The sequence below is a fragment of the Corylus avellana genome, chromosome 5, assembly GCF_965113065.1.
Source record: "Corylus avellana chromosome 5, dhCorAvel1.hap1.2, whole genome shotgun sequence".
Lineage (NCBI taxonomy): Eukaryota > Viridiplantae > Streptophyta > Magnoliopsida > Fagales > Betulaceae > Corylus > Corylus avellana.
This window is the reverse complement of record NC_142494.1, coordinates 11,232,672-11,246,426: the sequence shown is the minus strand read 5'-3', so window position 1 is coordinate 11,246,426 and position 13,755 is coordinate 11,232,672. Positions and strand designations below refer to the sequence as shown.

Sequence of the window (13,755 nt, the reverse complement as noted above, 5' to 3'; positions counted from 1 at the left end):
ATCATTTTTTAAGCCCACGGTTCAAACTAGGAGGTTTTCAGTTCGAACGAGAGTGTTTTGCAAGCTCTGTTCCATTCTCGTGCCAAATCAATTCGAATTGGGCATTCCAGAATGCTCCATTCCAAGTTGGTTCGAATCTGATGAGTTTTTGATCAAACCGTGCATGCAACTCGTTCCAATTGCATTCCATTTTGGTTCAAACTAAGAGCTCCAAAGAAGTCAGTTTTAAGCCCATTCCAAATTAATTGGCTCGAACTGGAGAGTTTCCGAGAGGCGTGTTCTAATCCAGTTTGAACTAGCTAGGGAATAAGTGAGATTATTAGTACAGAATTGGTCTAGCCTTTTCTTTGGAAATTAATTCATTGCATCTGATAAGCTAAGTTCTGCTTCCAGTTTGAGATTAGTAGTACAGAATTGGTCTAGCCTTTTGCTTTCTTTTTTTCTCTCATCAAGTATGTTCATCTTGTTTTAGAATTTTTGTAACTCATTGGAGCATGTTGCTTGGAAACTATGTTATTAAAAACATTACTTGGGTTTTGCTCCTAATCTGTTTTTCTTCTATCAACCTCCAAGATAATGTTTTTTTTTTCTTAGTCAAGAACATGAACAAATGTTTTATGTACTTTCAATTCCTAATCTTGTATTTTATTGTTAAAATTTTGTTTTACATTATCCTTAAGACTCCACGGTAAATATTTAGCATCTTCAAAATTTTCAATGCTTTCAGTCTCTTAGGTTCAATGCCATGTACACAGATACATTTCCATTTCATGTTTAGTTGTAACAAATTGATAACAATAAATTTAACCCAAAGTAAATAAGAGCAATAGCAGCAGATGCTCTATATGTCATTCCCTTCCTTATGTTTAAGGAAAATTTCAAAAACACCACAAAAACCCACTCACATTAGATTCCCTACATTTAACCAACTCTCAAGGGTTGCTACATTGTTTTTCAATGTGTAGGGAACCAAAAGTGAGGGTAGGTAGGGAACTTGTTCCCTATACATTATTTTAATATAAACATTTCTCTTTCCTCTTTCATATTTTTATCTGTAATTGGGAATTGTGTTAGAATTTTGTGAAAAAAGTGAAGGTAGGTAGGGAACTTGTATTTTGTAAAGAAATAATATTTTAATAGTATAGAGAAAGGTAAGGAAAGCTATTATGAAACATATTTTCATAAGGAAGCAAAAAGTAGCCGTGCCCTAAACTTAGGGAAAATCAAATTGAAGCTGCTGCTAGTGCTCTAACATACATGGTTTCAGTTTTTGGTACCAATAAATATTACTAATATTCCAATGCTTTGTCATAAATGGACATTAGCAATAAGAATTAATATCAATTGTGAGTGTGCTATAATTAAGTCCTAATCTTAAATTTTCGTTCAATTATTTTTTTTTTCCAATTAAAACCTGTCTACTTAAATTATAATTCTCAATTTTCAGGTTTACTTAGTCCATACAAAGCTTACTAGCCATATTTGAACATCTATTGTGTCCAAACATGAACTAGGAAAGATTATTAGCATTCCAAGTTGTATCTATGGGTTAGATTTTATGTACTAAAAGGGGGGGGGGGGGGGGGGGGGGGGGGGGGGGGGGCACATGCCGGCTGAGTCTTCTTGTAATGAACTCAGTTTGCAGCTAAGTCTTCTTGTAATGAATTCAATTTGCAGCTGAGTCTTCTTATAATGAATTCAGTTTATTAATGAAACATTTTCTTTGAAGTTTGGATGTTTGTATGCTGACCTTATGGAATATCTCCAACTTTGACCATATGGAGTGTTCCTGTCCTTGATCATATGGAGTGTTCATGGCCTTGACTGTCTGGTCCATGGGTATTCTTATCTTCTTGTCTTGTTTTCTGTCAAGGGTTGTCCCCATGTTTAACCAAGTTCAAGGTTTGCACCCTTATTGTTTTTTGTCAAGGGTTTTCTCCCCGTTTAACTAAGTCCAAGGTTCGCACCCTTCTTGTTTTTTGTCAAGGGTTTTCTCCCTGTTTAACTGAGTCCAGGGTTTGCAATCTTCTTGTTTTTTTTTTTTTTTTTTTTTTTTTTTTTTTGTCAAGGGTTTTCTCCCTGTTTAACTGAGTCCAGGGTTGGCGCCCTTCTTATTTTTTTTGTCAAGGGTTTTCTCCCTGTTTAACTGAGTCCAGGGTTTGCACCCTTCTTGTTTTTTTGTCAAAGGTTTTCTCCCCATTTAACTGAGTCCAAGGTTCACACCCTTCTTCTTTTTTTGTTTGGAGTTTTCTCCTTGTTTAACTGAGTCCAGGGTTTGCACCCTTTTTGTTCCGAGAGCGCCATTTTGTTACCCCCCTGAAATTTGAAGTCTTTTCCAATTTGAACCTCAATGTTTAAAAATTTGCAATGTACCTCCCAAATGTTTCAAAAATTTGCATTTAACAGTCTCTGTTACTAATTTCCGTCTAAGTAGACGGAAATGACATTACGTGCGTCTCACGTGAGATTTTTATGCTGAGTCTACTCATTTTGCACCCAACCCACAGTGTGAAATTACTACAGTGCCCTTCATTAAACCCAACGCATCTCGTCAACTCTTTTGAACCCCACTCGTGCTCCTTTTTCTTTTTCACTCCAACACCCACACGACAGCACTCTCGTGCTCCTAGCAATAACGACCGTGCAAATTCACTAACCGTCGCCATCTTGGCAATGATCCGCTTCTCCGTCAGAGCTCAAGCTGCCTGCGAAGCAACTTTTGGCATCATACCCTTCATTTCTCACCGATCGTTGGGTATTATATCAGGCTTGACCGGCGTTGGTGGGAACTTCGGCTCCAGGTTGACCCAATTAGTGTTCTTCGCAAAATTAGGATTCTACACTACAACAGGACTATCTCTAATGGGGGTGATGATTGTGTGTTGTACTCTTCCTGTGATGTTGGTTCACTTCCCACAGTGGGGGAGCATGTTCCTTCCACCTTCCAAAGACATAGTGAAGTCCACCAAAGAATTCTATTACGTGTCGGAGTGGAACGAGGAGGAGAAGCAGAAGGGCTTGCACCAGTAAAGCCTTAAATTTGTAGAAAACAGCCAGTCGGAGCATGGCAGGCGCGTGGCACCAGCTCCAACTCCAACAAATTCAACACCAGCCCATGTTTAGTAGGTAGCTAGAGACCAATAATTAGAGGAAAAAGGCTATTTCAATAACAGTCTCATCTGAATCTCTCTTGCCTGTTATTTGTCAATTATTGTCATGTTTTTACTTTTTAAAAAAATAGCCATGCAGATGAACATGGAAACTCTTAACATATCCATTATCCATGATTCTGGGTTTTTTGTGGAAAGATTCATCGTTTATTGGAATCGTAAATGAATATATAATATAGACTTTTAATCAATAATCAATACATATCTATTGCATGCTTACGAGAGAGGTGGGGCATCTATTTGGGCCTAGAATTTTCCTCGCATGGCATTCCATGATTGGTTGAACTGGAAAGCATTATGATATTTATAATTCTCAATTATTAGCATTGGTTTCAACCAAGTGACCTGCTTTGTTCTTGAGAGTGAGAAAAGAAAAGGAGCACGAGTGGGGTTCAAAAGAGTTGACGAGATGCGTTGGGTTTAATGAGGGGCAGTGTGATAATTTTACACAGTGGGTTGGATGCAAAATGGGGAGACTCAGCATAAAAATTTCACATGAGATGCACGTGATATCATTTTCATCTACTTAGACGACAATTAGTAATGGAGGGTGTTAATTGCAAATTTTTGAAACATTATAAGGGTACATTGCAAATTTTTAAACATTGGGATTCAAATTGAAAAAGACCTCAAACTTCGGGGGGTAATGTGAATTTTTGCCTTTAATAAACCTATTGAAAAAAATTTTCATAAAAAACCAAGTAAAAAATATACTACTAATTTTGCTAAAGGAAAATGTCTTAAATGTGGAAAAACTGGGCATTTTGCTAATAAGTGTCCAAAACCACCTAGTAAATTGAAAAACAAAATCAATACGCTGAAAATTGATGACAGTGAACAAGAAGATCTGATTAGGACTTTACAATCCAGAGATTCTTCTAACTCATCTAATATGGATATTTTAACATCTGATGATTCTGATTATCAATCTGCTAGTGAGTTTTCTGACAATAATATTTTCAAAATTGGTTATAATGATTCTTGCTGCAAAAATATAAAAACTTGTAATGTTTTTACCAAAGCGGAAGAACAAGAAGATTTGTTAATTACATTGATTTCAAAAATTGAAAATCTTGAGTTAAAAGAAGAATATCTTAAAAAACTCAAGAAAACAATGATTAAAAGTATTGATAAGCCTGTTAACTCAAAAATCTCTCTTGATGAAACTTTGGAAAGATTTTCAAAACAAAAATCCAAAGTAATTACTATCTCAAATTTGCAACATGAGATACGTAATATCAAGAAAAAAATTGTTGATTTAAAAGGTGATTTACATACTGTTAAAACTGATAATAAAAATTGAGAAGTGTTAGGGAGCCAAACAAATGAGCCTAGAAAAATTTCAAAACTGACGTGGCAGACAAGGGAGAGAGAATTGCATTGTTTTTTTAACTTAAAAACCCTTGCCACATCAGTTTGGAAATTTTTCTGGGTTCATTTGTTTGGCTCTCTAGCACTTCTTATAAAGATTTAAAACAACTTCTTCTAATAAACCTTCAAAATCAATTTCATGATAATAATTCTGATGACGAAGAACCTACTAAACCACTTGGGCAATCCAATGAAGCAGAGTCCAGCAATCGGATGATCTCTTCCAATACTGATAAAGTTGTTAATCTTATTGATAAAATCTTACCTCCTAAGTGGTATTCAAAGGCAAATATAATTGTTTCTCAAGATTATACTTTTGATGTTATTGCTCTGATTGATTCTCGTTCTGACCTAAACTGCATACAGGAAGGGTTAGTTCCTAGTAAATATTTTGAAAAATTAAATTCTGCTAGTGGAAACCATTTGCATATTAAATATGAATTGAATAATGTTCATGTTTACCAAGATGATGTTTGTTTTCATATTCCTTCTGTGCTTGTTAAGAATATGTCTGATAAAGTTATTCTTGGTCTTCCTTTTATTGTCATGCTTTATCATTTCTCTGTCGATAAAACTGGTATTTCTCCTAATAAAATGAAACAATAAGTGAAGTTTCATTTTGCCTCCAAATTTGATATTGATGTTAGCCGATTAAATACAATCACTGCTAAAACCTAACATTTGGACTTCTTAAGGTAAGAAGTCAAATACAAAAAAATTGCTAAACAACTCTCTGATAAATTGTTACAATAAAAAATTGATGCTTTCAATACCTTACTAATTGATACTATCTGTTCCAATCTTCCCACTGCTTTTTGGCATGGGAAAAAACATATTGTTTCTTTGCCTTATATTAAAAAAATTTCTGAAAACAAAATTCGTACTAAAGCTGGCCTATCCAAATGAATGCTGAAACTTTAGAATTTTGTCAAAAAGAAATTGCTGATTTACTGGCTAAAAATATTATTCACAAGAGTAAGTCTCCTTGGTCTTGTGCTGCTTTTTATTTTATGAAAAATGTTGAACTTGAAAGAGGAACCCCTAGGTTGGTGATTAATTACAAACCTCTCAATGATGTGTTAGAATGGATTAGGTGTCCCATACGTAATTGGAAAGTCCTAGTCAACCGTCTTAGTGAAGCGCTAGTCTTTTCCAAGTTTGATGTGAAGTCTAGATTTCGGCAAATTCAGATTACTAATAATGATAGATATAAGACAACTTTTACTACTCCTTTTGGTCATTATGAGTGGAATGTTATGCCTTTCGGTTTGAAAAATGCTCCTAGTGAATTCCAAAATATTATGAATGATATTCTGAACCCCTTCAACCATTTCACCATTGTTTACATTGATGTTCTAGTCTATTACAAATCCATTGATGAACATTGGAAACATTTGAACTCGTTTCTAGATATTATCAAATACAATGGACTTGTTGTTTCTGCTAAAAAGATTAAACTTTTTCAGACCAAGATTAGATATTCCTTGGTTTTGATATTTAGTGAGGACAAGTTCGTCCCATTGATAGAGCTATTCAATTTGCTGACAAATTTCCTAATGTTATCACCGATAAAACTCAACTCCAGAGATTTCTCGGGTCATTAAATTAAATTGCTGACTTCTACAAAGATCTAAGGAAATATTGCAAACCCTTATTTGATAGGCTGCAAAATAATCCTCCTCCTTGGACTGACATTCATACTTCATTAGTCAAGGAAATTAAAATCCATGTTAAAACTCTGCTCTGTTTAGGTATTCCTACTGATTAGGGTTGTGTAGATCGGCCACCTCCCGCCCACCAGCCGCATATTGTCCGTCACCGCACCGACGCCGACTCGCCACAGACAATTGGCGGCCAGTAGACAACAAGAAATCTCCCTACCGACATCAGGTCGGTCGGTAGGCAAGATACTATTGTTGGAATCGGTTTTCAAACCAAACCGAACTGCATCTATTGTAATTTTTTAAAGTATAAATATATAATACAAGATGACATTGTTTTGTGTCAAACAATCTCCCTACCGACATCAGGTCGGTCGGTAGGCGAGATACTATTGTTGGAATCGGTTTTCAAACCAAACCGAACTGCATCTGTTGTAATTTTTTAAAGTATAAATATATAATACAAGATGACATTGTTTTGTGTCAAACAAACGATTCTAGATCTCTTTAACAAAAAAAAATCTAACTTAACTGAAAACTCAAAAAATAAAACCCTAACTTAACTGGAAAAGGCTGAAACCCACTTTCGTTCGTCATTGCCGTTGCCGTTCAAAAAATGCAATAAGGTCTCTTGCAGTTGCCAACATTCTCTCCGGCTCCAAAACTCATGTTCTCTAGTCTCTCTGTCCAAGTGAGTTTAAAATAGTCACACTTATTTGTGTTTATGTTTTTGGTCTTTATTATTATTTTTTTTTCTACACACTTTTTCTTAAAGTGTATGTCTTATTTTTTTTTTTTCTTTTTCTGAGGACAAGGCAGAGCATGTGTGTGTCAGACTTCTACTTTTACTTCTGAGGATGCGTGTGTTTTGTGCATTAGTGATAGCATGCATGTGTTTTGTGCATTAGTAGTGTATTAGTGATCGCATGCGTGTACTTTGTGCATTATTAGTGTTGCTTTTTTTATTCTATGAAAGATAATGTAAAAACTAGTGTCTTTTATTTGGTAATGGATAAAAGATTTAAACTTGGCATTACTGTAGTATTGGATTGGACATAAAGTTGGTTTTTGAAGCATTGAGCCAAGCGTTTGGTTGGAAATAGCAGGGAGTTGTTTCATGTTTGGGTTATAAAATTCTTGTATTTCTCTTTAGATGGGGGTGAGAGCAAGAGAGATAGAGAGGGTTCTTTCGGTTTTTTTATTTTTTTATTTATTTTTTTTATTTTTATGCAAGTGAGACTGTGAGAGGAAGAAGGTGGTGAGAAGAAAGTTAATAAAATGGGAAGGAGATAAAGTAAATAATATGGAGAGGGAGAGTAAATGTGAGTTGGCTTTAAGAGAAGATAACCCAAACAACTTTGCCATTGCATGCCTCTTTTCCACCAAGCGCTTGGCTCAATGCTTCAGCCTTCAGACATCAGCTTTACGTCAAATTTGCTACAGTAATTGGCCAAGTTTAAATTTGACGTCGGTTGTCAAATTGAATTTATTTATTCTTATAAAAGAATCAATGTTAAAAATTTATTAATTTTTAGTTCTTAATCAATTAAAGATGGATTCACCTCAAATGACACATTTATCAAGTAGTGCTCCTGTCATGCATCTTTGCCTATAGACACTCCAATGACTCCCATAGAAATTGAAGATATAGAAATATCTGGTGCTAGTTCTATGCCAATTGATGGTCGTGGTGGTGGTGGACGACCACCACTCCCTAGGAAAAAAAGAAATGTAATGAACAAATCTGCAGCATGGGACCATTTCACTAGAGATAAAAGTACTTTCGATAATGATCATGTAGCACATTGCAATTACTATAGAGCTTCCTATAAATGTCATCAAAAAAACAATAGCACATCATCCATGTTGTATCATGTGAGCTCATGCCAAAAGTACAAGAGTCTAAAGGCTAAGCAAGATAGGTCTCAATCTAAGTTTACTTTTGGGGCCAAGCAAGATGGTACTAGTAACAACCTTATGATTGCCAATTATTCTGAGAAGGTTATTAGGGAAAGACTTTGCGAAATGATTATTGTTGATGAAATGCCATTTATGACGGTGGGGGGAAAGGGATTTCGAAAGTTTGTCAAGGCTCTTGAGCCTCAATTTAATGTTCCTTCTCGCTATACAGTGATGAAGGATTGTCTCAAGCTATATATAAATGATAAAAACATATTGAAGAATACATTTTTGATAACTAGTCAAAGAGTTTGCTTGACAACCGACACGTGGACTTCAATTCAAAATATAAATTATATGTGTGTCACTGGACATTTCATTGATCCTAATTGGACATATCATAAAAGAATATTAGCATTTCGTTGAGTGCCGGATCATAAGGGGCAAACAATTGCGAAAGAATTAGAAGAGTGTTTGGTAGAATGGGGGATTCATAGGATGATGACAATATCAACTGACAATGCAAGTGCTAATGAAATTGCAATTGATTGGTTTTAAAAAAAAAAAACTGCATCCAATAAGGAAGTTGTTTGTCGTCACGAGTTTATTCATGTGAGATGTTCTACACATATTCTTAATATAATTGTGCATGAGGGTTTGAAGAATGTTGACGATTCAATCATAAAGATCCGAAATATGGTGAAATATGTGAAGTCTTCCCCCCAAAGATTGGCTCTCTTTAAGTCTTGTGCGGAAAGAAAAAGCGTTGAGTGTAATGCTTATTTGAAACTTGATGTTTCCACTAGATGGAACTCTACTTATATCATGCTGGAGGTGGCAAAAAAGTACCAAAGGGACTTTGAACTTATGTTAGATGAAGATGGGCATTTTATGAACTATTTGTATGATGATGGTATAGGAAAAAAGGGGTTGGGAATTCTGACTGATGATGATTGATACAATATCCGTCAATTTATTAAGTTCTTACAAGTATTTTATGATGTTACAGTGAAAATACCTGGTTCTATGTATTCAACTTCCAACTTATTTTTTGACATATTATGTTCTGTTCATTCATGTTTGACAAAGTATTGTGAAAGTAATGATCCTTTGTTGAGTACAATGGCGAACAAAATGAAAGAAAAATATGATAAATACTAAGGAGATGTCAAGAAGATTAACCCATTGTTGTTTGTAGCTTCTTTGCTTGATCTATGTTATAAGATGATTGCTTTAGAATATTGGTTTCGGCTTAGTTTTGGGGTTGAGAAAGCAAAACGGATGGACACTCAACTAAAATGGGTATTGGGTCGGTTATACGAGCACTATTTTAATGGTTATAAAAATGTTGGAAGTTGGTCTATATTGTCAAATGATGAAGAGGTGAGAAGTGGTACAACATCAGTGGGTAATTCTAAGTCTAAAACTACTTTCATACATAATTTTCGTTCAATTCGGGCATCTCAAAATTCGACGCAATGTAAGACAGAGATAGAACAATATTTTTTAGAGGATGTTGAGACGCTAAGTGAAAAATTTGATATGTTATGTGGTGGAAAGTAAATTCAACAAAGTTTCTGATCCTCGCTGAGGTAGCCCGAGATGTATTGGCAATTCCAATTATCACAGTTACTTCTGAGTTAGGATTTAATACTGGAGGTCGCGTGATAGATCATTTTTAGAGTTCTTTGGCTGCGAAAATAGTGGAGGCTCTTGTATGTACTTAAAATTGGTTGACATCTTCTCCCATTAGTGCACATGAGTCATACTTGTCTAATGTTGAAGATGAAGAAAGCTATAAGCTTGAGTCAAGTAATAGTAGCAAAATAAATTTCATAATTTTGTAACTGTTCAGCTTATTCATTGTTTTGATTTTACTAATTCTGTCAAATTTTTATTGTGGTAGAATATATGTCCAATTCCATCACATTTGACGTAGAGGCTTCAAGGATGAACTTTGTTTAATGGTGTTTCTTTGGTCGAAGGAATCAAATGATGCTATTTACTATTTTTTTTTAAAAAAAAAAAATTCTAAGTTGGGTTGTGAATTAATAATTTGCACTTTATTTAATTGTTTTAGTGAAGTATGATATTAACACTAAAAGTATTTTGTGATTTGTGAAGTATGGATAATAAGGTTAAGTTTAATTGTTGTTGTGTTATTTCAAATGTATTTGTGATTTTCTTTAAATGATGTGTTTGTGACTTGAAGTTTAAATTTTTTTTAAGTGATGTATAAGTGATTGCATGTGTCAAAAAATCAAGATAAGTATTTTTTTAAAGTGATTCCCATTTGTTTATTACGTGGAGTACAATATAAACCTGGACACTTTTTTCATGAGTTATATTTCTTTTTTCTTCTTTTATATTTTATTTAAATATTTGTTTTATTATGCACACTTTTTGATTCTGGTCACCAGCTTGTAGCTGCACACTTTTTCTTGGGCACGCTGCACGTCTTATCTTTCTTTCTTCTCTCTCTCTCTCATTTACTCTTTCCAGACTTCCAATTTTCAAGCAAGAATGGTTATGCTCCAAGCAAGAACGGCTCTTCCTTCTAGTGTATCAACAAGAATCTTGCTTGTCCTTGACTCCTTGTTTGCGATTTGAAGAAACACAAAATGGTTCTTGAAGAACTAGCTTTCTACTTTGTGAAAATTGTGATCTGCCAGCCCGTGAAGCAGCGACTCCAAACAGATCAACCATACCTCTCCACCCCACGAAGCTCTCTCTCTCTAATAGGTTACTGACCGTTACCGTCACCGATTATAATGGTCGAAATCAAATTTGTCAAGATGAAGTCAGTGAAATTACCGACTTCACCGAAAAATTCGGGACGGTAGGCGGAAAACCCCCTACCGTCACTGATTCCCCCGAGACCTACCCCTACTACTGATAATGCTTTCAAAATTGTTGAAATTGATGCCTCTGAAATTGGTTATGGAGGTATTGAGAAACAAGTTGTTTCACCGGGATCTTCTGAACAAATTGTTTAATTCCATTTCGGATCCTGGAATAATGCATAAATTAATTATAGTACTATTAAAAAAGAAATTCTTTTTGTTGTTTTATGCATTACTAAATTTCAATATAATTTGTTAAATCAGAAATTCTTATTACGCATTGATTGCAACTCTGCTAAATATATTATGAAAAAAGATGTGGAAAACATTGCATCAAAACAAATTTTTGCGAGATGGCAAGCAATTTTAAGTGTTTTTGATTTTGATATTGAATACATTAAAGGTATTAACAATTCCATTCCAGATTTTCTTACTTGTGAGTTTTTGCAGTGCCATCATTGGCAAGCCAAAAAGATGAGGAGAAAAAGAAGGTGGCTAATGCTCTGGTCATAAAACTAGAGTCCTCCCCCATTGCTTCACCTATTACTATTGCAAATAGATTCTTGGCCTTCAGTCCAGAATCCCCTGCTACCTACTCTAATGCTCTTGTTTCTGCTTATGATCCATTTGTTGTTTCTTCACAGAAACCCAGAACCCCATTTATTAAACACAAGCAAGCATCCACTTATGTTCATCTTCCCCATTTCCAACACCTATTCTTTGTTGAAATTAATCATACCTCTATTAAGGACCCATCCCAATTAGCACTTTCCTATTTCCTTCCTCGCTTTCATTGGGTTCCTAAACATCCTTTGAAAGATCTCTCCTATTACACCAATTTTTTGTTGCAAACTGGTTCTACCCCCTTCAAACCTATCTATAATAAGAATGATTCCACGAAGCTTCTTTATCATACTGTCTATTTTGATAAGATTATATCTGAAAAGGATTGGAGTGACCATCCTTCCAATCCTAGAAAACTCTCCAATATTGATATTCCCTTCTGCTACTTTGATTATATTGAAGCCTGGTTTAAATTCATGTTATTCCAGACACCCAAATTTGACCACTATTGGTTTGTTAATTTTGATAAGCAATTTGAGGGAATATTACCCTTATGGTTCTCAAAATGGTGGGATAAATATGGACTTATTCCATAGATTTTCCCTCTCAAACTTGTTGAAGCCTTCAAGATCTTCGAGCACATTACAAGGTGGAAACTTATGGTGCAAAGTTTCTTCCTGTGTTACATTTTGTTAAAAAAATACAAGATTCCTTGGATTTTGAAGTGGCAATATGTTAAATACAGCGACATCATAGATCGCCATTGGTTTGTTAAATGGTGGGACAGGTTTCCACAAGTTGGCCTTATTGCTAAAATTGTTAACAAGGAGTTTGCTCAGAAAATTGCAAAGCTTGCACTTCCTACTTTGGCCCCTCCTACTGCTACTAAACTATTAAGTCGAGATGTTTTCTTACCAGCAATGGAGAACAAGAAACCTACTACTGATGCTACTACTTCCTCCAATTCTTTGAAGTCCAAGAAAAAGAAAGGACCTTCTAAGAGAGATTTGGAAATTTTCAAACTATTTATGACGTCTTTTGATGATAGTGACAATGATGACGATGATGGATCTAAAGCCTATTCTGGAGCTTCAGTATCTCTATGTCATGATCCAACCCTGTTTGGACATGACCCATTTGCTTCCCAAGATCCAATACCTAGCCTCAATGATATTCCTGGCCTTGATGACCTTCGATATTTGGTGAGATTTCAAGCCCACTGAGTTCGGCCCAAAAATCTTACTCCTCTGCAATGCCTTGATCCACTGAGTTCGGTCAAGACTGGTGTCACATGGCTCCAATATTACTCCTACAGCGAATCTGGCAGCACCATTACTCCTGCTGCGAATCTGACAGCAACATGGCTACTGTATTACTCCTATTGCGAATCTGACAGCACCATTACTTCTGCTAGGGCTGTTAAGAGAGCAAGCCGCTTGCGAGCAAGCTTGGGCTTGGCTCGCAAAAGCTCAGCTCGTGCTTGACTCGAATATTAAATGAAGCGTTTTGTGAACACAAATCTTGACTCGAATATTAAACGAAGCTAGTTCGGCTCGACTCAGCTAAGCTTTTGAACTGCTCGTATAAGGCTCGAATTAGTAGTTATTCACATAATTCCTTATATTAATATTAAAAATTGATATATATTTTTCTAATAGCATATTTTTATTATAAAATAATGCATATCCTCTCTCTTCGAAACCAAGTGCCTTACTGTATTGACTCAGGCTCCATACTCCGCTAGCTAGACTAAGCAGATGCTCATATGCAAGCTAGCTTCTTGAGCTATTTAAGAGTACTTGAAGTTTAAATTTATAATAAAAAAATAAATTAAATTAATTAAATTAAATTAAATATAAGAGCCAGCTCATGAACTGGCTCGACTCGGCTTGACTTATTATGAGCTCAAGCTCGAGCTCGATTTTTTGGCTCATCTTTATGCTCGGCTGGAGCTCGAGTAAAATTTAAACAAGCCGAGCCCAAACAAGGGAAGCTCGCTCAAGCTCGGCTCATTTACACCCCTAACTCCTGCTATGAATCTGACAGCAACATGGCTACAGTATTACTCCAGCTGATGTAATTTACTTTCCCTGTATTATTTCACAATGTATTTGGCCTATTTAAAGGACCAAATCTCTTGTAGTGAGGCAGAAGCTTTTAGACAAGTTCTCAAACTACACAGAAGCCTCCGCTACTCTACTTGCCTCTTCATACTCTTGTTTCATTGTATTTTGTCCTGCTTTTACT

At 35.4% G+C, this 13,755-nt stretch overlaps 1 pseudogene; it reads left to right on the top strand.

Moving 5' to 3' along the window:
• Window positions 1-2,440: 2,440 nt before the first annotated feature.
• LOC148585772 (high-affinity nitrate transporter 2.1 pseudogene) lies at window positions 2,441-3,123 on the top strand (annotated as a pseudogene).
• The last annotated feature ends 10,632 nt before the right edge of the window (window positions 3,124-13,755 follow it).